Raw genomic sequence first — 27,170 nt, 5'->3', positions numbered from 1 at the left:
TATGAAAACATCCCTTTTGTTTAGAGTGGTCATCAACCGAGTATGAAAAGTAATCCGCAATTTGCTTCAGTTTCACTTTACTATGATCTGTGATTGATATAAAAATCTCGCGCCACCTACTCAACCAATCCCGAGCAAAAGCAAAACCAATCGAGAATTGTTTCCCCGCGTTTGGTGCCGGTAAAATGTATCTATTTTCAATTCAAATTGGTTCATTGTTCAATGGCTTGCTCTGAATAAATTATGGAAGAGATCCCAATACCTTTAAAAGGCAAACAATTTTACGTTAAACTATTGGTAGAAAATCACATACTTATAGACCTTACAAAAATAGCCCCCACTCTATCAGGAGTAGTAACTAAGAAAAAGATTCAAACCTCCTTGTGCCATCTCTCCAGCTAGGCAAGCTTCATGCACACCTGATATGAAAGTCTCAACTCAAAATTTAAGGCCAATAAATTTTGTCCATTTGGCTTACCAGACAGGTGGTATCTTGCATAGCCCCCCTACCCCTACACAAGGTGGGTCCTCGTCGAGTACAATTGTTATGACCACTTCCCTAACTGACACAGAAGAATCTTGAACTAGGTTATGCAAGCAATGTATTAGCCAGGATGATAAATTGCTAACTATACAAACAAGGCACCATCTTTTAATGTGGGGAAAGGGGGATACATGAAGAGATCACCTGCTTTTTGCAGAGTGGTGGGTCCTGTCTGAGTACAAGTTTTGACCATTACCCCTGGGCTAATTAAATCTGTGCTAGTGCAAAACTAGATAAGACAGGTTACAATTACGCGGCACAAAACTACTTGTTATCAAGAGGGCTCAGCGATATTTCGAACGGACATTCTCGCTTAACAGGTTACATGCAAATAGTGACAAAACAAATCATTTCTACTATGGCATTTTAAGCAAGTCACGGTTTGAAGTACCTCAAAACATGTCATCATTTATAGGACACAGTTTGAGATATAAATATTATCTCAAATTGTGTCATTTAGCTCTAAGGCCACAGTTTGCGATAACGCAAAACACGTCCCTGGGCAAGAACCGCATTTTGCGATAACTCATACTACGGGCTCAATTTTTCAATTCTTCACGACAGTTCAAGATTCATCCACCACCTTAATACTATCAGTTGAAAAGACTGAAACCGGCTGATTTCATTAACGTTTGCACCACATTTAGCGTTGTTTCAATATATGGCATTAGTGATACACCACAAATTGAAAATATCTCAAAATACGGCATTACTTGAAAACAACGGCTTGTTGATTGTTTCTAAAACAGGATTCTTCCGCTAAAATGACAAACTAACGAAGCCATAAAAATTAGAGATAAAAGTTTGGACTGTTAAATATTATAATAGTATGTCTGAATGCAGAAATAAACCCTCTGACATTGGAAACTTTCTGTGGTGCAGAATGTGGTATCACTTAATGCCGGGGTTTGATTTTAACTCTAATCATGGCTTATAGGTTAACACCACATTTTGCGTCAACTCAATCTATGGTATAAGAGTCGTGGGCTATATAGCTCACGAATTTGTTACCATAGATTGAGTTCACGCAAAATGTGGCATTTACCTAATCTGCCAGGATTTGAATTTAACTCCAAATATGGCTTATAGGTTAACACCACATTTTGCGTCAACTCAATCTATGGTATAAGAGTCGTGGGCTATAGCTCACGACTTTGTTACCATAGATTGAGTTCACGCAAAATGTGGCATTTACCTAATCTGCCAGGATTTGAATTTAACTCCAAATATGGCTTATAGGTTAACACCACATTTTGCGTCAACTCAATCTATGGTATAAGAGTCGTGGGCTATAGCTCACGACTTTGTTACCATAGATTGAGTTCACGCAAAATGTGGCATTTACCTAATCTGCCAGGATTTGAATTTATCTCTAAACATGGCTTATAGGTTAACAAAACATGGCTTATAGGTTAACACCACATTTCTCGTCAAGTCTTTAGCGTCAGGTTACCGGGTAAGAACTAACTACTCTGATGCCAAACGTAGCTGAATGTGGTTGCGAATCAAACTTATGCACGTTGGTTGTTTTATCAGTGTTGAATGAGGGGTTCTTTTGTAGCATCCAATAAAATACATTCACTAAAACATAGCAAGAGTAGGTGCAATGTAAGACCACGCCGCTTGAAAAGGAAAGAATGGAATCTAAGATGTAATTCACAGGTCAAGTAAAACGGCACTTTTGCAGAGAACGCACTTATTAAAGGGATTAATGTTTATGGAAACAAAATTCAAAGCACAATTTTTAATGATTAAAAATGCATACTGCCCACCAATGGAATTGGCAGGGCTTAGAACCTAATATCTCACAGCAATTATTGTCCAACTCGCTTATCGAGCATGTGAAGACATTATCAACGTGTTTTCTGTAAAGTGGGAAGGTAGATTAAAAACCCTTCAATAACCAACTGACTACTGTGTTACACATTAAATTGCAAAATAAGCAAAAGTAAAGAAAAATATGCAGTTATTCTAATCCTTTTCCAATAACAAAGGCTAATTATTTCAAGCATATAACCAAAGACAAAAACACACATGCATATGCATGTCTATATGCATAGGACAAGAGAAGATCTATTATTATGAAACCTAGCAACAACCCTGATGGGTTGTTGCACTGGAAAAAGTTTACGAGGGAAAGACCTTTAAGAAGCCAAAGCTGTTCTAATGAAAAGCCCCCATCCCCCTCCTCCCCCCCCCCCCCAAAAAAAAACAAACAAAACAAAAACATACAAACTTGAACTGAGCCCACTGAGCTATAAAAAGCATGGCCAACTACTAAAAAGCACAATTATGGAGTGCAGTTAAAGCTTATTATGCTGATCAAAAGTTGTCAGTCATAACACCTTTTTGTACTTTTGTGCATAAAATACAATGTTTATACATATATTTTTGATGAGGCAGGTCTGCACCTGGCAACCCAAAGAACTGACGTGGACCTGCCCTAAAATGTATACCTAAAAATTATTAAAAATACATTCCTAGGATTTAAAAGCTACTAAAAGAGTGAAAAATAACTTAAAATTTACATTTCTATTAAAATTAAGTATAAAATAAGAGTGTTTAAAAATATAAAAATGCACTATTTTTGCAAACTAGCAAAAAAGTAGCTTAAGTGATATGCATGAAATATGAGCCTCTCTATGGGTACCTGCAGCCATCAAATTTCATTGCAACTTTTTTTTTGGAAAAATGGTTCTTATTGTATTGGGAGATTTTAATGTACTAACCAGTAACCTTAAGCAAATATTAAGTACTGACAAAGTTTCTGGTTCATGCAAAATGTTTCAGCACAACCATGGTTTCAGCAAGTGATGTCACAGTTTAAAGGTTACCAGAACATTGTTCATTTGTTGATATCTTCAACTTTGTTGTTGTTGAAAATAAAAATGGGAAGATAATTGATAATCTCCCTGATGTGGCACAAGTGACACAATAGAAAAATTTCTATCTTACTGCAATTATTAGCACATTGCCTCCAAAATCTCTGACATGGTGGTTTACATAATGGCACTGTTGCAACTTTGTTTTTGTCACAAATACCTATACAGGGGCTCGGATATAAAGATAACCGCTCTACTTACTTTTAGTTTTTAGCATTTTATATAGTGTACCTGGTCTCAGTTCATTATATTGTGCAAAGACTATGTTTTCGTCAAAATTGCAATTTTTGAACAAATTGTAGATAAATTTTCGTTGACTGAACATTGTGATTGAGGAGTTCTTTCCAGTTTTTGAAGAACGATGATTCCTCATAACTACTGTCCACTTATTAAGAGGGGGGCAGTTGACTGTACCAACCTCCCAAAGGTCTTTAACCTGCTGAAGGTTGTCAATGTTCCTTGGTATGAATAAGGAATCCAGCCAGTCAGGCAAAGAACCAGATCCATACTCCATGAACATTTGTATTGTTGCAGGGTCAGTTGTGGATGTGGAAACAGTAGGTTGGTTGCTTGTATGTTGGCCGCTGGTAGATGGCACGAAGGATGTTGTAGGCAGAGGCAAAGACGATTGGCTACTTAAAGACGGCGCGAAGGGTGTAGTATGCACAGGAAAAGGAGCTTGGATGGTGGTAGATGGCATGAAGGGTGTTGTAGGCAAACGCAAAGACGATTGGCTACTTGAAGACGGCGCGAAGGGTGTGGTATGCACAGGAAAAGGAGCTTGGATGGTGGTAGATGGCATGAAGGGTGTTGTAGGCAAACGCAAAGACGATTGGCTACTTGAAGACGGCGCGAAGGGTGTGGTATGCATGGGAAATGGTGCTTGGATGCTGGTAGATGGCACGAAGGATGTTGTAGGCAAATGCAAAGACGATTGGCTACTTGAAGACGGCACAAAGGGTGTGGTATGCATGGGAAATGGAGCTTGACCACTGGTAGACAGCACGAAGGATGTTGTAGGGAGGTACAGAGTACTTGAAGGTTGGCTACTTAAAGGAGGGAGGCTTGACAACGAAGAAGAAGAAGAAACTGTGGGTGTGCTGTTTAAAGGAGTTGCACGACACAAAGACGATTGGCTACTTGAAGACGGCGCGAAAAAAGTGGTGGGCACAGGAAAAGGAGCTTGGATGCTGGTAGATGGCACGAAGGATGTTGTAGGCAGAGGCAAAGACGATTGGCTACTTGAAGATGGCGCGAAGGGTGTAGTATGCACAGGAAAAGGAGCTTGGATGCTGGTAGATGGCATGAAGGATGTTGTAGGCAAACGCAAAGATGATTGGCTACTTGGAGACGGCGCGAAGGGTGTGGTATGCATGGTAAATGGAGCTTGGCCGCTGGTAGACGGCATGAAGGATGTTGTAGGGAGGGACAGAGTACTTGAAGGTTGGCTGCTTGAAGGAGGGAGGCTTGTCAACGAAGAAGAAGAAACTGTGAGTGTGCTGTTTAAAGGAGTTGCACGATTGCTGTCACAAGGGTTGGTGGTATCACCACTGGATACCATAGAAATGAATACAGATGACCAATAGGCAACTTGCCTTGCCGCATGAAGGGCAGGACCAACATCACTTCCTGGTTGATAATCCTCAATCTGCTGTGTGATGTTTGTCATTAGGTTGACAAGGTTGCTTGGTGTACCCGCTCTTGTTTGGGGCTCTTCACGGACACAGTCTTGATGCAATACACCACTTATTGTTTCTGCATGATTAACTATTTGTGTTGCCGAAGGAATTGGCTGCGACAAGATATCATGAATATTGTCCCGAGCTCTCAAAGCTGCCAGGACATCACAAAGATCTGTTTCCTGAAAAAAAGGAATAATTTATTTACATTGTAAATAACGTAAAACCATTTATTACAGAATTAAGCAATAGAAGACTTTTCCGTGTTTACATAGCCTCATCTAAACACAAGAGGGACTGGGAGAATTCAAGACAGTTGTATGCAAACCCGAGATGCAGTCAAGGCTTTGCGTAACTTTTGAGAATTGTCCCAGCCACCAGAGCACATTTATGAATTTGGTATTGTTTTGCATTTCTTTAATATTTGTACTTGAAATTCTTATTCCAAGGAAAACCTCAACTATTTCTCTCAAGAATTTAGTAAATAATTTCATTTCACACTTGCTGTATTTTGCGAAAGACATGCAGAAAACGACCCACCTCTGTGATGCAATGTCGTACAGCAAACTATAATGCTGTACACTATCAAAAGAGCAACTTTCTGAAAATGCTGTAGGTCAGCAGAAACAAGCTGAAAAAAGCCCATTTGACTTCTGGGACATAAAACAACTTTAAATGACAATAAAGGTTTGTTTTCATTTTTTCTATATTTATTTTCAAGCATGTAAAAAAAGTTGATGTATGCTTTACACTCCACCTTCCGCTGCTTGTACAGGAAGAGTTTTCCCTATCCTTTCCAATTTGAAAAAAATAACGGCAATAAGTTCGAGAAAGTCTTTTGTGTCATTTTCAAACTTTGTGAACCACAAATTCTGTCGTTGAGCTCTTTGAGCGTACAAAAAAGCCTTTTTTCTCAGCTGTACGACAACATATACTGTACAATACCAATATATACCTGTACCAATACCTTACATTATTACCCATTAAATAGAATAATTATGTATTTCTATACTTACTTGATTGTGAACATCATCTTCACTAGATATTTCCTCCAATTGGGATTCTGACTCTGAATTCTCCTACAAAAGGGCATTTAATATTAACAACCATGGTCCATAAAAAGGGAAACTAACTTCTTTATTGTGTCAGACATGGTGGCTTAATGGCTAAAACGCAGGACTCAGGATCAAGCAGTCCAGATTCGAGCCCTGGCCAGGGTTGTTGTGTTGTGTTCTTGGGCAAGACACTAAACACTCACAGTGCCTCTCTAAACTCAAGAGTATAAAACCTAACAAAATGCTGGGGGGTTACCTACAATGGCTATCAACCCATCAAGCATGCATGATACATTCATGCTACAGAAACCGGAGTTAGGTGCTGGCACTGATGAGCCACTTGGCTCAACCAATCCATGGAGTTGGAACTGACTTAAAAAACAAAATAACCAGAAGCATATCACCTATAAACCTTACAAGTTCATTTATACAGAAGCCACAAATTCTTGCTCAATATAAGCCGCCCCATTTAATTACAAGGTGCCAAAGTGAAAGTTAATGCAAGAAGGGCAAAGATTGTCTGGTTATAAACACTGTTATACACCGTATGTAGCCATTACAATTGTAAGCAACTCTGTAGATAGATATACAGAGGTAAAGACAAAAAATTATGATGAATCTTTAGTCAAAGTTTTGTTAATACAAAGTTTTGTTAATGACTCCAAATTACAGAAAAATAAAAAGGAAAGACTAGCAACATAATTTGTTTTCAAGAATTTCTTTACTTTTCTCACAATTTCAACTTAAAATTAATATTAAACATATAATGTTCATGGTCCAAGTGACCTCACTAACAGCTGTTAGAGGCCATTAGTTTGTACAAGAAATACAACTTATGAGAACAAAAGACTTAAATAGACAGTTTAATGCAAATTGTAACAAAAAAATCAGCTAGTTATAAAACACTTAAAGTTAAGATTGGCACCTCACCTCTTCACCAGATTCACCAGATTCAGACTCTACAGGTGAATTCTAAAAACGGACAAACAAAAAAGGATAAATAGAACAGACAATTGTACTATGATATCTGTTGCCAATGCTTTCCTAAAGTACCATTGAAGTGAAATTATTATTTAGAATTAAGTCACCATTTATTTTTTCTTTGAGCATCGCAAAACAGATTTTTCAACCTCAAAGTTGACAAAAATGTGGCCTCATGAGTTGTGCATCCTTGTTCTCTAGAATTACAGAAGGTTTTGGCAGCCTTTGATATAGTTCCAGACAAGGAACATTACCTTGGTGACTGAAGTCTAATAGAAATGTAAAAAGCCTACTGTAATCGTGACAGTGACCAGCGGAATGTGTTTTACATGTGTGCACCACGTTAATAAAGCGAACAGAAAACGGAATTGAAAATTTTGTTCTTCCACTAAGAACAATCGAAATGCTAAAATGTGTCAATCACAACAGTTTGTGGTAACACCGGAAGAGAAAAATCTGTTCTCCAAGAACGATAAAAATGCAGTTTGGATAAAAATGCAGTTTTTCCTGTAGACTTTAGATGCAGTTTGGATAAAATTGCAGTTTTTCCTGTAGACTTTGACTTCTCCTTTCCAGCAGTGCCAATGGATTTTGGTTCCTTGTTCGGCAAAAATATTTAGCTTTGAAAAACGTGTGACACAGTCAATCCCTCTCTTCGCTACAATAGACAATTAAGTTCAGCACAACACCTAACGGCAAAAGCCATAATTTGCATATTTGGCCACATTGTGATTGTCACACAATTTAAGCCAAAAGACTCGATACGAAAGAAAGCAGTTCTTTAAATTCCTGAAAAAGACAGAGCGTGTATCCTGAAACAAACTATGAACTTAAGTTGCTCCGTGACCGATGGAAACCCATTCGTTGTTTGTGGTTTCTGCGGTCTGAAGTTCTCGCATGTGATTGGTTAAAACACAAAGAACATTCCAGACATATTTTAAGTGTTCACGCTTTAATAAGAAGCGGTGTAACTTCAAGGTGAGATAAATAATACATTACGTGCCTTCTTAAACATAATAATGATAAAAGTAAGGTAGCTCCCCGCTTTAACAACTAAAAACAAAGAAAGAAGGGAAGAAACAACATGGCCTGATAATTAATCTGCGTTTCACTAGATGGTAACAAGCCAATTTTGGACTCCCTTCGTTTTAGTATTAAACAAAAGCCGCTGTAAGTATGCGTAAAAATCTCTCAATGAAGTGCAAAGAATCGCTCACGTGCACTTGTCATTCGCTCAAGGTCGCTTCCAGCTTCTCCAACCAAAAGGTAAATAAACTTCGATAGAAAACAGCGAAAAAAAACTCACATAACTTATTTGCAGTAAACAAAAAATTCTTAACTCGCTTCATTCGATAATAATTCCAACAAAGTTCATAATTTAAGCTCAAGATCTAGCACAACGGGATTCGAATCTTGCAATCCATCGATCTATAATCCATATAGTTGCACGATCGAATGATCTTCCTCTACCAAAAAGTCGGATAGGTTACATTATAAAAAAAATAATAACAAACTGGAGCAGAAGCTTATAAGACTGGAGAACGTGTGAGGTAAAATTTCATAGTGAGCAGCGACCAGAATCCCACCAGCGCAATAATCGTTTAATGTTAGGTATTTGGGAATAAGTCTGGGTGAACAGAATCCATTACATTACTTACAACAAGATGGTTGACTGAAGCGTTGCTAGAGGATTCATCTCCTACCAAAGAGGTAGAACCAGCTGAAGTAACGGACGAAACGCTTTCTGCAGACCTTTCCGCCATTGTCGAAAACACTCTCAACCCCGGGACAACGGCCTTGGTAACCAGGTCTTTCTCGCATGCTTGTAGGAAAATGTGACGTCACTGTAGGAATCTGTAGGAAATATTGTAGGAATCCACCTCCATATATGGCGCCCGGAAAAAATTAATAATTTTGTTACGCTTTTCGCGGTACGTCCGATAATGATGGCGATGAAAAAAAATTTCCAGTTTTCTGCTGCAACTCCTTAATAAGTGTCGTCTTTAAGCAGGCTAAAATCGGGGATAGAAGCTGAATAATTGGGCTTTATTTCTTGATTATTCCTTTTTATTTCTCCGACTTATTCATTATTCATTCGTAGACTTTGCTAGATATTTATTATTCTTAGCTTTATTCACAATCAGATTTGCTAAACATGAGCAAAGTGGGGTTGACGATCCTGCACGATTCTTTTTGACGGGCGGCCAGCGTTATTTTTTGAAAGCTTTTATAGTATAAAGTATAACAAGTCTCAATTGAAGGCAACTTTCTTTTTGTGTCTGAGATAAATTGGAAGGATCTCAGAGGGGTACCTAAATATTGCTTTTTGAAGGTTGATGGTTAAATTTTACGCCATTTAACGGCGGGCGGTTAATTTTTCAAAAAGGCCGCTTTTTGGACCGTATACCAATAAATATATCGTCAGAATTGGCTCATTTTTTAATAAAACGAACTTTCGTCAACAATAAAACCAATGAAAGTGCATGTTTTTTTATTGATACCATGTTAAATAAAATACACATATATATGTACTCGGCTCTTTTTAACACACTCTCACCTTCAGCCGCCAGAATTTGTGTTAACTCCAGATCTAACTATTGCTGAGTAAGGATCCAAGTCCGTATAGTTTTAGATCAAATTACCCTAGGCCAAATGGTTTGCTCTTTAAGCCCGAGTAATTCGGCCAAGTTTTGCAAGAAAAAAAACTTGTGCGCTCCAGTCAAGATACATCTACATCCTCCTTAAGCCGCTGAGTTGAAAGGGAACTAGAGAAAGCGCCTTCAGATAAGGTAAATCAAAAATGAACTATGTTTTTTTAAAAATTTCTTAAATATACACAATATTCATTACTGGATGTTATAACAGTAAATATTCAAGTTTTTTCCTTTTCTTTTGAAACTAGTCATTCACAATTCATTATTCCGCTTCAACACCCCGGCTAAAAGGCTTTCAACTTGGCTTTCTTTTTTAAAAGCTTGGTAGTTTCCTGAGGTTTCATGGCCTCGAGCTTTTCGATTAAGTAAAGACCGGTTTACACGTTACGATTTGTAAGAAAATAAATAAGAAAATGAGTGTGCATTTAAAAATCGGCCTGATTTTTTAAAAATCTATTGCAGTGTCGCAGGTTTTAGAAATCGGGCCGATTTTCATCCTTTCAATTTGAATAGGCAAAGAAAAGCCAGCCGATGAATCGCAGCGTGTAAATTTGCTTGGAACAAATCGGGCCGACAAATCGTAACGTGTAAACCGACCATAACATCCAGAGCACAAACGCACGTCCGAACCTGAACGAAACTACACAGTTTTACTCAACTGAAATACATCTTGCGGAATGAATTTGCTTTCCCCAAAACATATATATTATTTTGAGTAATAAACAAAAGTGACGAAACATAACATTATGTTGTCTGCTGTCTTAACAACGTGTTTGCGAGTACTTTGGAGCTATTTTTTTCCTGTTAACTATACCATGTTTACCTTGTAGAATAATGCAACACTTGTCATATTCAGTACACAGGGAACATGGTAAAGCTCAAAATTGCTTGCAAAAACGTAACGATAGCAAACAACGCCATGTTATGTTTTGTAAAACTTATTTAGTAATTTCGCTTTTATTTATTGCTCAAAAGCTCTCCCTTTTAAAATCCATACAACTCTTACGCTAATAAAAGGTAGTCATTTATATGCAAATATTATGCTACTAACATATGATAGATGACAGTGACATCTAAACATGTCAAAAAGGCTAAATATAGTGTAAAATATTTACAAGGAAGAAACATTTCAAAAAATATAATTAATAGTCATAGCTATTTTGCCAGGTGACTCTCCCAAGTTTGGAAACTTAAATCTACTCCCAGATATTTATTTTAATGAAACTTGTAAGAATTTATTTATGCATCAGTCCAGTTGATAGCCATTAGTTGAATTGACGATTTTCTTGTTGAGACTAACACTGATCGAGACAAAGCAATCAAGCTAATTAAATTGGTATTTCGGTCTTGAGACGAGAGATTTCCGCTTGTACTGGAGAAAATCATGATGCAAGGAAGTTTTTGCAGCCTAACTCCGGGACAGATTTTACTACAAGCCTCATAAAACTAGCAAAATTTAGGGAGTGCGTTATCGGGAAGGTCTTTCTTTCATTAACCCTCGGACGTCCATGAAATCATATTTACAAGCAGGTCTTGCAAAAAATCGTCATTTTTAACATTTTTCTTTATTTTTTCCAGTTTTTTGAATTAAAACTGTACAATTTGTTTATTTTTACATTCCATAAGTATTCTGGCCTGATTTGGATCAACTTCCAATATTTTCTGACTTTCTCAGAAAATGGTGAAATCGAAGATGGCCGATTCAAGATGGCGGCTATAATGACGTCACGTTGCGTTATATGACGTCACAGCCAATAAAAAAATATGTCATCTTGTAGAATTAGCTACGGGCTTTCTACTCAACCGAAAGCAGTTTTTCTGGCCAATCAGCGAGGATGACCAGCAGAGCGACTCTGACGTCTTCTTACACGAAGTTGTTTTCCTCATCGACTCGCCGTGGTTGCTTTGTCCGTGCATCGGATAATTTAACGTGGAGAGTATCAGAAAAAAAAACAAACAACAACAACAACAAAACAATGAGGCCTCGGAATTTGCAATCTGTAGCATAACGCAAGAAAACAAATGAGCTGTTATAGCTATACGCGATGCACCCCTTTCTACACCGTTTATAAGTTTTGTTTGCTCTGCTAGTCATCCTCGCTGATTGGCCAGAAAAAACTGTTTTCTGGCCAATCAGAAGGAAGGAGTTCAAACACTTCTGGAACTGGTTCGGTAAAAGAAAGTGCCCAGGGGCTCTCCCATTACATCCATTCACAAGTTTCTGCGTGTGACACGTCAAATCGCAACATGCATTACAACTTTTTTAGAATGAGCCAATCAGAGCTTCATTGCCTAGTTCCTTACGCCGCTAGCTAGGTCATTTCGTCGCGCGGTCGTTTCGGATCAGCCGAAATGAATTAACCATGCAGGCCTGGAGAAATCCGTACAGAAACTAGGCAAAACGCGTCATTTGGGAGCGGAAGATTTCAGGTCAATAGTTTCTAATGGGTGTTTCTTGCAATTTGCGAAAAAAAAAATCAAACGTGTTAAACCCTCTCCGCAACTTCCAACGATTTTCAGTTAATTAAGTTTCTATATTAAAAGTCTTTTCCATGTCATATTTATTACATTTACAAAAGCTCTACTTTACTTGAATATATTCTATTTGCAGATGATACAAGCAATTGTCAAAATGGTGAGATTTTTTGATGAGTCAATATTTTCAAATAAGGGTGGGGGGCGGGGGGGGGGGGGGGGGGGGTTGCAATCGAACGTGTTAAACCACCTCCGCAACTTGCAATGATTTTCAGTAAATTGAGTTTCTATATTAAATTTGTTTATATGCTTGGGGTAACAGCTGCATTTTTTTTAAACAAAGTTTATAAACTATCAGATGTGCTTTAGTGCAATCTCCAGGCGACCGGAGCTTTTGGGGCGAATTTAAGGCTTTTTTCCTATAGTCGATCTACATGAGCTTCGCCGCTCGAGTCCCCTACCTTGAAGAATGATATAAGGAGATGAAAACGATGAAACTTCTTTTCCATGTAATCTTTATTATATATATTCAACTGACATCTACTTTACTGTAATATATTCTATTTGCAGATGATGTAAACACCTTAACCTAATATACTACAAATTGCCAATCAAGAAATCAACTAAGTGTCAAAATGATGAGATTCCAATAAACTAACACTGAATAATTATAAGTAAAACAAATTTGATTAATTTATAGTGAGAACACAAAAACCGTGAACACTTTTATTATACTTTGAAAAAAAAGTAGATGAAAAAGTTGGCAAATCATTCATTAAACATAACCTGTTGGCTCCATCTCAGTCCATTTGTTTATATTTCATGCAGTTTGAGCTATCATTCAATGGTTTTCTGCAGAAACTTACATTATTCAAGATAGAGTTCAGTGTTCACGGTTTTCTGATTCACACGGAGAATGAAAAAAAAATAACAATAGTGTCAAGCACAATTAATACTAAAATATAGAGCAGGTTAAATGGCCAAACTTTCTTACTGTAATATGACTTTACTTAATAAGGGTTACATTGATTACTGACGGCTCAGTAATTAAGTTAGTAAACATGAAGTAATTAAGTTAGTAATGGCCCTCCCTTACAACTTCTAAACAACAAGTAGAGTAAAATTAATTGCTTATACGCGTTAAAAATGAACGAAAAAATAATTAAAACATTAATCTTAATGAGTATAGTCAATATAAAAATGTTCTGCAGCAGAGTTTAACACTTTCGTAGTTAGACTCTTTATGTACTAACAAAGAACAAACACATTACCAAACATGCACATTTAAAAACTACTTTATACACAATTATCATCTACACCATTACAGCACGAGATCTGCTCAGAAACTACACGTGAATTAAGAATATCATAGAACAAACTATGGCAAATTCCCACTTAAAGCATTGGGTACCAAAAATATGGAATGAACTGGCTGATGAAGTAAAAAAAAATGTTTTAAACATTAAGTCCAATTGACATTTAATCTTCATCTTTTAGATAACTACAGTAGAAATTGTGAATGGGGATTCGCTAAGAAAAGTTTAAAAAAACTTGCTGGGATCTCATGCCGATTACATCACTGCTATGTAATAATGAGAATTTTTAGAAGCAATGGTGCAAAATAAATCAATGCAATTCAATTCTATTCAAACTTAAACTAAAAACTCGCTGGAAATGTTATTAACGGTTTCTAGATACTATTTATTTTTTAACAGTTTCTTTTATATTCTAATAGTTATTCTTTATTAGGTTTACATTGTTTTCTCTACGTGTTAGCGACGCATTTTAGTAGTTTCACTACCTTCCTTGGTAGGGATTTAAATGTTTTGATCACTATCCGTCATTATTATTGACCATTTATTAAATCAATCTTCGGAACGAAAGAAAATAGCCATAATAAATCGGATAACATTGAAGTTCATAATTTCGATATCATAGGTCACGTTAATGGACTGTAACAGATCAGTAACCAGGGTTAATAAAAAAACTCAGTTATCGTTAAATTTTCGGCGATTTCTCATTAAACAAATTTTAGCCAATTTCACTATCGGTGGATTTTATGGACCTCAGATCCCAGCTAACACTAGTGAAAAAATGCATTATTTCGGCGGGAGAATTTTGAATAATTTTAAGCCGTCAGTTAACTCCATTTACACCCTCATTGGTAATTATTTTGTAATTAATCTTCAGTGGTAAACGAAACATACCCATCCCCCTCGTTACAGCCTCCTTTTATAATACTCAAAGTAACAACATCCACAAATGACCCTCCCCCTCCCCCAGCCGTGTTAGGATCGACTTCACCTCCTGAATATCCACCCCCTCCTCCAGGAAAGGCCCCGCAAGCTCCGCCGCCACCAAAACCACCCGGGCAGTTCGACTGCTCGCCTCCGTGCCCTCCATCGATGAAAGACTGACCTCCTTTGTCGCAATGTCTCTTTCCACATGATTTTCCACTTTCAAAGCATCCTCCATTTCCATGAATACCAGCACCCGAGCCAGAGTCCGGTATATAAATTGGGTTATAATGTTTACAAACAAATCCTCCTTCACCATTACTCCCAGCACCGTTAGTACCACTTCCATTAACATGATCATTTCCAGGCAAACCATTCTGCACAGCACCTCCCCCTCCCCCGCCCGCTACGAGAAGAGGGCTCCCTAAGAAATACACGACAAACGTTCCACCACCACCACTTCCTGGATGGAAAAAAGATGGCGAATAACCTCTTTGTCCGACAAGAACAACAAGTTTGCCTCCTTTGGCCAGCGTGACATAACCTGTAACCTTAGCCCCCTTGCCTCCTACTGGTCCATTAGCTCCTTCTCCTCCAGATGCCCCGCAGGCCTCGACGCGGAATCGTCCAGTGAATGGCACACTCCAATCTTGCTTACCATCCCTAACTTGCACATCCTGAAGTCCGGTTCCAACGTATCCGGCATTGCTATCTGGGCCATTTTTCCCCGAAGCGCCAAGAGTGGTGAAATTGTACAAGGCTAAATAAATTCAAATAAGAACCCTTTTTTAATGCGTGAAATTCTCGCAGCCGCCAGTATATCTGAAATGTGGTTACAATTATAACGTGATACTGATAACATAACAGGATTTATGTAAGGTAATACATGAAAAGCCGCAAGGCTGGATAGCCAGTGATTCTGAATTGAGCTCAGGCTCGGTTAGAACTTCAGTACCTGCACTGTTGATAACGAGCTTTTATTTTCATCTATTTTTAATTCTAATTTAACATCGGTAATTCATCGTCAACTTCGTAGGAATCTTTCATAAACCATTTATGTACGGTTAATTAAAAACTCGAGCACCTTGTTTAAGGAAACTCGAACCAGTTTTTTTTTTTTTTTTTTTCGGGACCATACCTAACATTTTCATTTGGCCATTTTGCAGTCTAATCTGATTCGTATCAATGTATAAATCAAACTAGATACTGGTCTTAAATTGAAGTTTGATATAATATATTTTTCAGGGTAATCGATAATGCCATGGCAAAAATAAACAGAAAATCACGAAGTCAGTAAAGCCAAGAGATTGTGACGAAGAAAACGAATATTTTGAACAGGCAAAAGGGAAAGGAATACCTAGTGAAAAGGCAAAGGGCTGGCCATCGCAAAACTGCGTATGTAATAGGAATCGTGACAGACCTAAACGGTCTCCCTACTGTTCAGTGTTTGTTTGCGACATGTTTTGTTAGCCATTGTGTCTTCAAAGTTTCGCTTTGACAAGCGTTTCTTGAAGTAATTTGCCTCCCGTGAAAGATATTAATTTGAAGCGATTTGGAAAAGGTCCTCTTCTGCGATATGTGTTGCGTTATAAATGGGAAGCGTTTTTTTTTTTTAAAGTTAAATAGAGCAGTAAGACTATGGCATAGCAAATGCGAGGTAATTGGTTTGCAAGGTTTTCTTCAGTTTGGAGAGTTTAACAACTCTGTTATTTGCTAAATGTTTCGCTCCTGCAGTTTAATTTGGCTCATTCAGTTCTATTTGCAAGATGTTTTAAGCTCTTAAAACGCTCGCTCTGGAAGACAAGGTCTGAAACTTTCCGTGATGATGTAGAGAACTTGCATTTAATATCCGTGACGCCGGTCCCGGCTATTTAACTAATACTGTTGCAAGATGTGTCGTATGTTATCATGGATGGCATATTTGTCTTTGTCTGGTTTCTTCAGAGACTACTGCAGCTTGAGTACGAGAAGTATGTGTGGTTAGGTTATGTTTCTTGATCCAGGGGCGGATTAGGATTTATCTTAGAAGGGGTATTCTCTTGGTAAAACCTGCCTTTTCCAAGAATTAGATTTGCCATTGGAAAAAAAAAACAAAAAAACAAAAACAAACCAATACCAATATCGTAAACTATGGTGTACTGCAAATAAAATATTTACGAATAAAGAAAATTCTGTATTTTTTAATTTCGAATAAATCGCAAAAAATATTTCAATGATAATAAATGAACCGAGATACAAACATTGTGTTGATTAAATTACTTCACAATAACGACAGAACGTGTATTAAACTTATACAGTTTCCGCGCAATGGAAGCTTTATTAACTTTATTTTTCGCAATTTCTAGAATTGAATTTTCAAATTTTTTTTCATACGTACGATAATCCCCATTATAATTTTGGGGTAATTTTCGATTATGAGTGCTTGTTCAAAAATCTTGAAAAGTCCTGCTCGATTTTATAGACGTTAAAGCTTAGCTGATTTTTAAAGATCAAGATATATATGTTATTTGCCGACCGAGAGGTCCGTATAGGGAAAAGCTGTACCTGAGGTCTTGAGCATGGCCCAAGGCCGAAGGCCGAGGGCCGCGCTGAAGACCGAGGGTACAGGTTTTCCCTATACGGACGGACCTTGGTCGGCAAATAACGTTTTTATTTTTTCCTACTTTATTTTGTGTGGTAAAGAAACCTAGCAATATTGTGTCGCAAACTCTTTGTTTGAATACGGTACGCGCGCACTCAACTTCAATGTTGAGTCGATCGATTGGTTAGCAAGTGTGAGGAATGCTGTTTGCTATTTAAATCCGAATAAAATAGCCTCACTTAAATTGAAAAGTGCTTCAAAAAGGTTCAGCATATATTTAATTTACACTGCAGAGAGTCAAGAATAGCAAATGAAGTGATGAATATACCAAACGCTTTATAAAACGTTTTCGGCTTTCCGATAAAAATTCCCGACAAATGTTTTGAAACCTTGAAAGAAACTCTGCTCGCCGGGTGTTAAGCCTATTTATCTGAAAAGCAGTTTCTAAAGCTATACACACTTTTGTTAAACAAATTAATAATCTCTGCGTTGATTCCTAGCAGAAGTTTATTCTAATCTGAAACTGTACGAAAGTGAAACTGAATGAAATGCTTCCTTTAGGACGTGTACGAACGGCACAATATTGCACTAATTAATTTGACCGTTTCCAATGAAATAATTCATTCTCTTGAATGACGGCAAGTTGTGTTTTGTTTTGGCAAAAAGTGACAGGTAAACAAAGCAGTTTAACTGGCAAATAGAGTCTGAGAACCGGTGTAGTTTTCCTAAGACAAGTGGCGTGAAAATCAGTGCGAAATGCACAAACGACGACAAATGGTAAACTACAACTCTATTTTGTCGATAGAGGAAATAAATACTTGCTTTTTGAAGAACTTCGAGACCTTTAATTCCACTAGTATGATGTCTTCTTACATTTACAACGGTTGGTCAACAGCTTCTTCAATTTTGGAGAACAAAATTTCCATAGCTACAAAATAATCTCGCGCGGAAAGCTTCACCCTCAAACTGCATCCCGCGGTCAAGATCAGAAAATTCCGCCCGCTCCCGGAACCAATCAGATTGCAGGATTCGGTTTATCTTGCCCGCTCGCGCGCTGAGAAAAAAATAACGTATCATTATGATAACTTTTAGTCTAATTTTGATAGAGCATATGTACATAATGTTATATTTACCAGCGCAGCTGATCCCGTCTCCAACACATCCAGGCTTGCAAGTGCAGTTGAAAGATCCCTCTGTGTTAATGCAGATGCCATTGGTGCTGCAGTTGTCTGTCTTCAATGCACACTCGTCTATATCTAAGCAAAGGTGATGAATTCCATGTTAATACGTTTTATTTGCCATTATCTGGTTACTATATATAGCTGGCGTTGTCGTTGTCATTACCGGCTTGATTCAAACTTGAGAAGTTGAAGAGAAATGTCTTTTTTTTAAGTTTGTGTCTCCAGTATCAAACATCGTGATAGCTGTTAGAAGATGTGTCTAAAAGAACAAAATAAACATGGCATTAGAGAATTATACATGTATGCTTTATTTACCGGCACAGCTGACCCCGTCTCCATCATATCCATCCTTGCAAGTGCAGTTGAACGATCCCTCTGCGTTGTTGCAGATTGCATGGGTGCTGCAGTTGTCCTTCTTCAATGCACACTCGTCTATATCTAAGCAAAGATGATGAATTCCATGTCAATACGTTTATTTTCTAATACCTGGCTATCTATGCATAGGTACCGTTGTCCACTGGCTTAACTCAAACCTTGCCAAGTTGAAGAGAAAAGACTTTTTTAGTTAGTGGCTCCAGAATCAAACATCATGATAGCTGTTAGAAGACATTTATAATAAAAAATAGCGTGGCATTTAAAAATGATGCACGCATGTTATATTTACCGGCACTTCAAAGTGGATCCGCCACTGGTCAGTACGTTTTATTTGCCATTATCTGGCAGTTCTGGTTACTATATATAGCTGGCGTTGTCGTTGTCATTTCTGGCTTTATTCAAACTTGAAAAGTTTAAGAGAAAAGTCCTGGTTTAATTTATTTCAGATTGTTCTCCAGTATCAATCAAAAAAGATAGCTGTTAGATGATGTATCTAAACGAAGAAAATAGAGAGTTTCATTTAAAAATGATACACGCATGTCATAGTTACCAGCGCAGCTGACACCGTCTCCAACATATCCAGACTTACAAGTACAGTTGAAAGATCCCTCTGTGTTGTTGCAGATGGCATGGGTGCTGCAGTTGTCCTTCTTCAATGCACACTCGTCTATATCTAAACAAAGATGATGAATTCTCAATGGCAGGAGGTTTTATTTGCCGATATCTGGTTACTATATATAGCTGGCGTTGTTATTGAAATCATAGGCTTGACCAAACTTTAAAAGTTTAACAGAAAAGTCATTGTTTAATTTATTTCAGATAGTTCTCCAGTGTTAATCAAAATGATAGCTGTTAAATAATGTATCTAATCGAAGAAAGCAGAACGTGACATTTAAAAATGACACACGCATGGTATAGTTACCAGCGCAGCTGATCCCGTCTTCAACATATCCAGGCTTACAAGTGCAGTTGAAAGATCCCTCTGTGTTGTTGCACATTGCATGGGTGCTGCAGTTGTCCTTCTTCAATGCACACTCGTCTATATCTAAGCAAAGATGATGAATTCCATGTTATCGCATGCATTTTATTTGCCGATTTTTGGCTGCTATACATAACTACCGTTGTCGTTATCATAACTGGCATGGTTCAAACTTGAAATGTTATAGAGAAAAGTCCTTGTTAAATTTATTTCAGATAGTGGCTCCAGTATCAATTATCATTATAGCTGCTAAATGTTATAGTTACCAGCGCAGCTGACCCCGTCTCCATCATATCCATCCTTGCAAGTGCAGTTGAAAGATCCCTCTATGTTGTTGCAGATTGCATGTGTGCTGCAGTTGTCCTTCTTTAATGCACACTCGTCTATATCTAGACAAAGATGATGAATTCTCAATGTCAGTACGTTTTTTGCCGATATGACATTATCATTGCTGGCTTGATTCAAACTTGAAAAGTTGAAAATTAAAGCCCTTGTTAAATTAATTTCAGACAGTGGCTCCAGAATTAATCTTCATGATAGCTGTTAGAAGATATGTCTAATCGAACAAAATAAGCCTGGCATTTAAAAATCATACACCCATGTTATATTTACCAGCGCAGCTGATCCCTTCCCCAACATATCCATCCTTGCAAGTGCAGTTGAACGATCCCTTTGTGTTGTTGCAGATGCCATGGGTGCTGCAGTTGTCCTTCTTCAATGTACACTCGTCTATATCTAAGCAAAGGTGATAATTTCCATGTCAGTACCCTTTTTTGCCGATATATGTCATTATCATTACTGACTTGATTCAAACTTGAAAAGTTGAAGAGAAAAGCCCTTGTTAAATTAATTTCAGATAGTGGCTCCGAATCAATCATCCCGATAGCTGTTAGAAGATGTGTCTATAAGAAGAAATAGGAACATGCCATTTAAAAATCATACATGTATGCTATATTTACCAGTGCAGCTGATCCCGTCACCAACATATCCAGGCTTACAAGTACAGTTGAAAGATCCCTCTATGTTGTTGCACATTGCATGGGTGCTGCAGTTGTCCTTCTTCAATGCACATTCATCTATATCTAGGCAAATATGATGAGTTCCGTGTGAGTACGTTTTATTTGCCGATATCTGGCTACTATTTATAGCTGGCGTTGTTGTTGTCAGCTTGATTCAAACTTGGAAAAGTAAAGTTAAAGTTGTGTTTAAGTAAATGGCTCCTGTATTAATCAGGATGATACATGTAGCTGTCGGAAGATATGTCTAATCGAACAAAATAAACATGGCATTAGAGAATTATACATGTTTGTTGTATTTACCAGCGCAGCTGATCCCGTCTCCAACATATCCATCGTTGCAAGTGCAGTTGAAAGATCCCTCCGTGTTGTTGCACATTGCATGGGTGCTACAGTTGTTCTTCTTCAACGAACACTCGTCTATATCTAAGTAAAGATGGTGAGTTCTGTGTCACTGCGTTTTATTTTCCGATACCTGGCTACCTAATGCATAGTTACCGTTGTTGCCGTTTTCATAACTGGCGTGACTTAAACTTGTAAAGTTGAAGAGAAAAGACTTTTTTAGTTAGCGGCTCCAGAATCAAACATCATGATAGCTGTTAGAAGACATGTCTAAGCGAACAGAATAAGCGTGGCATTTAAAAATGATACACGCATGCTATTTTTACCGGCGCAGCTGATCCCGTCTCCAACATATCCATCCTTGCAAGTGCAGTTGAACGGTCCCTCTGTGTTGTTGCAGGCTGCATGGGTGCTACAGTTGTCTGTTTTCAGCGAACACTCGTCTATATCTAAGCAAAGAAGATGCATTCTCAATGTCAGTACGTTTTATTTGCAGATATCTGGCTCTTATTTATGGTTTGCGTTGTTGTTGTAAGCTTGATTCAAACTTGGAAAAGTAAAGATAAAAGTTGTGTTTATGTAAATGGCTCCTATATTAATCAGGATGATACATGTTGCTGTCGCAAGATATGTCTAATCGAACAAAATAAACATGGCATTAGAGAATTATACATGTATGCTGTATTTACCAGCGCAGCTGATCCCGTCTTCATCATATCCATCGTTGCAAGTGCAGTTGAAAGATCCCTCTGTGTTGTTGCACATTGCATGGGTGCTGCAGTTGTCTCTCGTCAATGCACACTCGTCTATATCTAAGCAAAAGTGATAGTTTCCATGTCAGTACCCTTTTTGCCGATATGTGTCATTATCATTACTGGCTTGATTCCAGCTTGAAACGTTGAAGAGAAAAGCCCTTGTTAAATTTATTTCAGATAGTGCCTCCATAATTAATCGTCATGATAGCTGTTAGAAGACATGTCTAATCGAACAAAATAATGCGTGGCATTTAAAAATGTTATACGCATGTTATATTTACCAGCACAGCTGATTCCGTCTCCAACGTATCCATCCTTGCAAGTGCAGTTGAAAGATCCCTCCGTGTTGTTGCACGGGAGCTGGGAGCTACAGTTGTCCTTTTTCAATGCACACTCGTCTATATCTAAGCAAAGATGATGAATTCAGTGTGAGACGTTTTATTTGCCGATATCTGGCGACTATGCATATATACCCTTGTTGTTGTCATAATTGGCTTGATTCAAACTTCACAAAATAATTAAGAGAAATTAAATTAAATTTATTTAATTAATTAAGATGTTGGCTTTAGGGAGAGTCATCATAGAACCTTTTAGAAGATATGTCTTATCGAAGAAAAAAGAGAGTCATTTAAAAAAATATCTTGGTTCTTTTTCCATTTGCTGTCTCTAGTCATCTAGTCTCCCCGCGCGAAGTTATTTCTCGCGCTTCCGTGCTCTCTCTCTCTCTCTTGATCTGAGAATAAGGAGGGATAACTTGAAGCATTTGACCAATTTTGGCTGGTATCAAAATGAACACCACTGCCAGTGGAATTGTGACATTCGCAGTAACATTAATATATAAGTTCGCCAAATCTGTCAACAAAAATTGTTTTATAGTTACCGATGCAGAGGCCTCCTTTTTCACCATATCCGTCTTTGCATGTGCATTTGTAGGACCCTTCGGTATTACTGCACCAAGCTTTCACATGGCAGCTGTGGGTGTTAGTGGTACACTCGTCTATATCTTATGTAAAGAAAAAATAGATTGTATTTGAGTGAGCTCAAGATTCATTTGAAAATGTAACACATCAAAACCAACTCACAAACCATAAGATGTGCGAGATGCTAGAATGAAAAGAGACATCAGCAAGAAACTAGAAAACATGAGACAGGAGACAGGACGCAAGACAAGACACAAGATTCGAGACACGAGACAAGGCACGTGACGGATGACACATGGATAGAAGGCAGATTTTGAATTAAGAAGCACCCCCCGGCGGGGTAAGGGGGGGGGGGGGTTCTCGACATAATGCCGATTAGGGAGGTGCGGCCCGGCCTCCTAAACCCTGACCCTGTTTAAGACACAAACCTCGGATTTCCAAACCCTGTTTAAAACAAAATGACAATTTTCGATACCCCGTCTAAGACTTAATAGGTACCTCGCTGCCTTTGTTGTAACAGTGAATTAAGCTAAGTATCAATGCCAAAATCAACGTAAGTCAGCGATACGGAAGAATTTGTGAAAATTCGGCTTGTGGCTATGTTTGAATAAATTTACGCCTCTGCAGAACACAAGCCTATCCTGTTTGACATTGGTCCATGTAAAGATACTGGTGAAATACATACCCTGTTCAAGACAAAAAAGCCTGAAAACCATACTCTATCTGGCCGCACGTCCCCGTTGAGCTCTTATAAGGGAGTGCTCCCCCTCCGGGACAAAAGACAACAACAAGAAACGTGGCACGCTACAGAAAACTAGCCACAAGTCAAACAAGACACTACGGCTCAAAACACGAAACCCAGAAAGTAGAAGAAACAAGAAAAAATCAAAATACAGAGAAGTTAATGGCTTAAAGTGTTTTATACGTACCCGTACAGGTTACTCCATTGCCGTGAAATCCATCTTTGCAAACGCATTTATGCGTTTCCTCGTCTCTGATGCATAGGGCATTGACATCACATTTGTGACCCTTCGTAGTACACGCGTCTATTTCTAAAGAAATGTAAGGAAGTCCAGTTTCTAAAGGCTGGTTGCAGGGGACAGAAGCACGAGCACAAACACAAGCACATAAGAAAAACACATATACTCACAGTTATATGCTATCTTCATAACGAATAAACACACGCATAACCGCAAACAAAATAAAATTGTTCGTTCTAGGAAACTGAGCAAAAGAACAATGAGTGAGCTCGTTCTTCGTACGCGCTTAGCCAGCTGTTGCTCATGCCTATACCAATTTGTATGTTTACGCTTGTGCTAATACGCTAGTCAAAACCATGCTTTACTTACCAATTAGATGCTTAAATGTTCAATAAGTGACATTAATTTTAAATTTAAAGAATATATATGGATGTAGTCTCCTCGAATTCTGTTGTTAAAAAAACGGAAAACATTTAGTCCAAAACATATTTTTAGCTCGCAATTTAAAACGTACAGAGCTTTGCTACATCTACATCAAGTTTATGAACACTGATCTTACAATTGAGAACAATTCCTGCCAGTAGCTTTTCAGAAACTTAGACAATACAAAATTCCTATTTAGGTTAGCATAGCAACAAAATACATTTGTGGTTATCTCACCCGTTTCGCAGTGTTCTCCTTTATAACCAGTTTGGCAAAGGCAAACGTATCTCTTCTCTGTGAATCCGTTCAAACATGTGGCATGATTAAGGCATGGGTCACTGTTGCAAGGGTTCTGATAAGAACAAAGAATGTCTTTTCAGTATATTCATCATCATCATCATCATCATCATCATCATCATCATCATCATCATCATCATCATCATAATCATCATCATCATGTTTTTTACCCTCGGATTTCAGAGTAGCTTGTACAGCTAATATCTCCGAGCATTTCAACAGTACACAACACAATGGGCAAAGACCAGACCGCAACACCGGGAACTCCATGCCCTACTCTTTATATTACGATAAATGTGTGGGTTCTTTTACGTTCCCTGCTGAACACAACACTGAAGATGCAGGAGACGGGGCCTACGGTTTATCGTCCTTATCCGAGAAGACTAGAATATCTAACCATTTTCAGATGTCATTGCAAAAGGCAGCATGTTCTCCTCAGTTATTTTACGACCTTGAGTGTTGGTCCGGCCTGGGACTCGAACACTAGACCTCCTGTATGTTTGTCTGGCGCTCTACCAACTGAGCTAACCGGTCTTAACTCTTTAAAGTAAAAACTAAACCTCAAAGATACTATCGATAGTTATTCTAACCGTAGTGGCCCAATAAAGAAATCCTGCTTGTGGCTTGAGGTCGTCAGGATGTCGAATGTGTTCAGAGCTGCTAAGCTGGCATAGTCTGACGCCGTCGTTTGTTGACGGGCCGATGTTGAGAGACACACATGTACTTTCCTCGCCGCACAAAACTCTACATTCATAACGTATATCATCAGGGTCCAACTTCAAAGAGATGTTTTGGATCACGTGGCCTTGCAAAGCAAAGCCATCCACTGGCCTTTGAAACCTAAGACTGCGGCAGCCAAGACCTGCGAATATGAGAGGTTACCGTTTACGGTTCGCACTATTCAAACCAGTTAATAATTTTTTTTAAATTTCATGCTTTCTTATTGCACTCTGTGGGAATACATCGAAATTTGATGGAGACAATTATTCAAATTTCTTTCAATTTTCGGCAGCGGGCATACATTTCTTGCCAAAACATTTCGGACATTAAAGTGTCCGAAAATAAAACCGCCCGAAATTTTTTATCATCCAAGTGTTTTACAGTATATAATTAAACTTTTGAGTACTTACTTTCTTGGGCGACACCGGCCACATGCATTCAAGGACAAGGTACATGACAGAAATAGATCTTAGGTTAGGCGTTATTTGTTATTTTATCGCTGAAAAGGAAATTTTTTGTTGTTTTATGAAAAAAATGCAGATAAATGCCTATTCGCGTCCACTGGCTTGTTGGTTTGTACGACCGCCTCCAAAACAAAACTGATGTGATGTGAAGGAACGGTCAAAACGGTTTTGAGATGGCATGGCAGGAACAGTGGAGAATGAAAATCCTTTTAAAGATGTTGTCGCAGATCACTGTGCTCCAAAGACACAGCTTGAGAAACTTTGAAAATGCAGTAAAATCATTAGTCACAGATGTCGTCTCAGTCAAATTCGTGTTGGGTAGGCGTAAATTTACTTAAGCTTTGTTTTAGCAGTCTCCGTAATTTTTGTCCGACATGAGATAAAACGCGTCCGAAAATTAAACGTCCGAAACCTTTTGTAAGTAATAAAAACATCCCCCAACCAGCAGGGCCTAAATAGTAAACTTAACGATGCCGCGGATTGACTCTCCCCCCCGATACTTTTTTTAATCCTGCTACATCTCAATTGAAAAAAAAAAAAAAACGGTTTTTAGTCACCCTCGCAATATTTTGTGTACAAAAACCTTTATCTAAGCTAGTACAGACAGTTTACTCACCATGAAAGTCAGCAACCGTGGAGCAGTGAAGCCAGCCTCCCCAAAGGACAAATACCAAAAACAAAGTCAGAGCTGGAAAAGTCCGACAGCCTTTCATTCCACGAAACCCCGTCAGCAGAGCAGAATAGCTCATTTTCGGTGAATGGCCCTTTGAAGGCGCTTGTTCCAAACACAAATGTATTCAAATTCACCAGTGATCGGTGATGTATGAAGTTTACACCTGTTTATCGAAACAGAACAACAAATGACCACGGTAGTCAGACATTTTTGACGGAACTCTTTATTTAATTTATGACTAACTATGAAAGGCCTGCATGTGAGAAATAAAATAATGACAGCATCGGTGACTCCCCATATCTACAATTGCTGATGAAAAAGCTACAGGTTTTCATAAAAAATGCTTTGGATTCTGAACAACTTATGATGCGTGCAAACCGATAGCTACGGAGCACCATGTCACAGCTAATAGCCTATATGACGGACGTTTCTTGGCATAAAACTGCAAATTACTTATGTAAACAGTACTTTATATTAATATAAAAACAGGAAATTAAGACGTTTTGTGGGTCGCATCTTCAAATTTTCGCCCCTCTATTTGCTTTTCTAGTTAAGTGATCAAAATTTTATATCACATTCATCGAGACAAGGAAACACTAAAATGTGAATTACAACAGAAGGAGAAAATCTAACGAACATACATAGCCATTAAAATTAAACTGTAGGTTTTATTTGTACGTTTGTTTCCACAATCGAGCAGACGTCCGCCAAAATCTACAGACATAATTAGAAGTCTATAAAACAGAACTTGAATCTGATTCCCAATTGGATGGTTCGAGATCTGGTTTTGAAGGTTATGCCAAGTTGAATGACAAGTCTGGCACACGCTATGGTTTTTAAAACTAAAGAAAAACATTGTTTGTCGCCAGGAAAATGCATGAAGTTTTGTACATATTAAAAGGAGCTAGAGGAATGTTTCAATAACACAGCAAACGATAATGGACAAAGATTATAAGT

General features: G+C 38.1%; 1 protein-coding gene across 1 annotated transcript in view; it reads left to right on the top strand.

The window, feature by feature from the left end:
- Positions 1-27,170, top strand: part of LOC144664682 (furin-like) — a 142,888-nt gene that overhangs the window by 93,081 nt on the left and 22,637 nt on the right. The window lies entirely within an intron of this gene.

This window comes from Oculina patagonica, chromosome 9 (genome assembly GCF_052425735.1).
Source record: "Oculina patagonica isolate OP01 chromosome 9, crgOcupat, whole genome shotgun sequence".
NCBI classification, from domain to species: Eukaryota; Metazoa; Cnidaria; class Anthozoa; order Scleractinia; family Oculinidae; genus Oculina; species Oculina patagonica.
The sequence above is the reverse complement of the archived record's forward strand: the minus strand, read 5'-3'. Positions and strand labels throughout refer to the sequence as shown.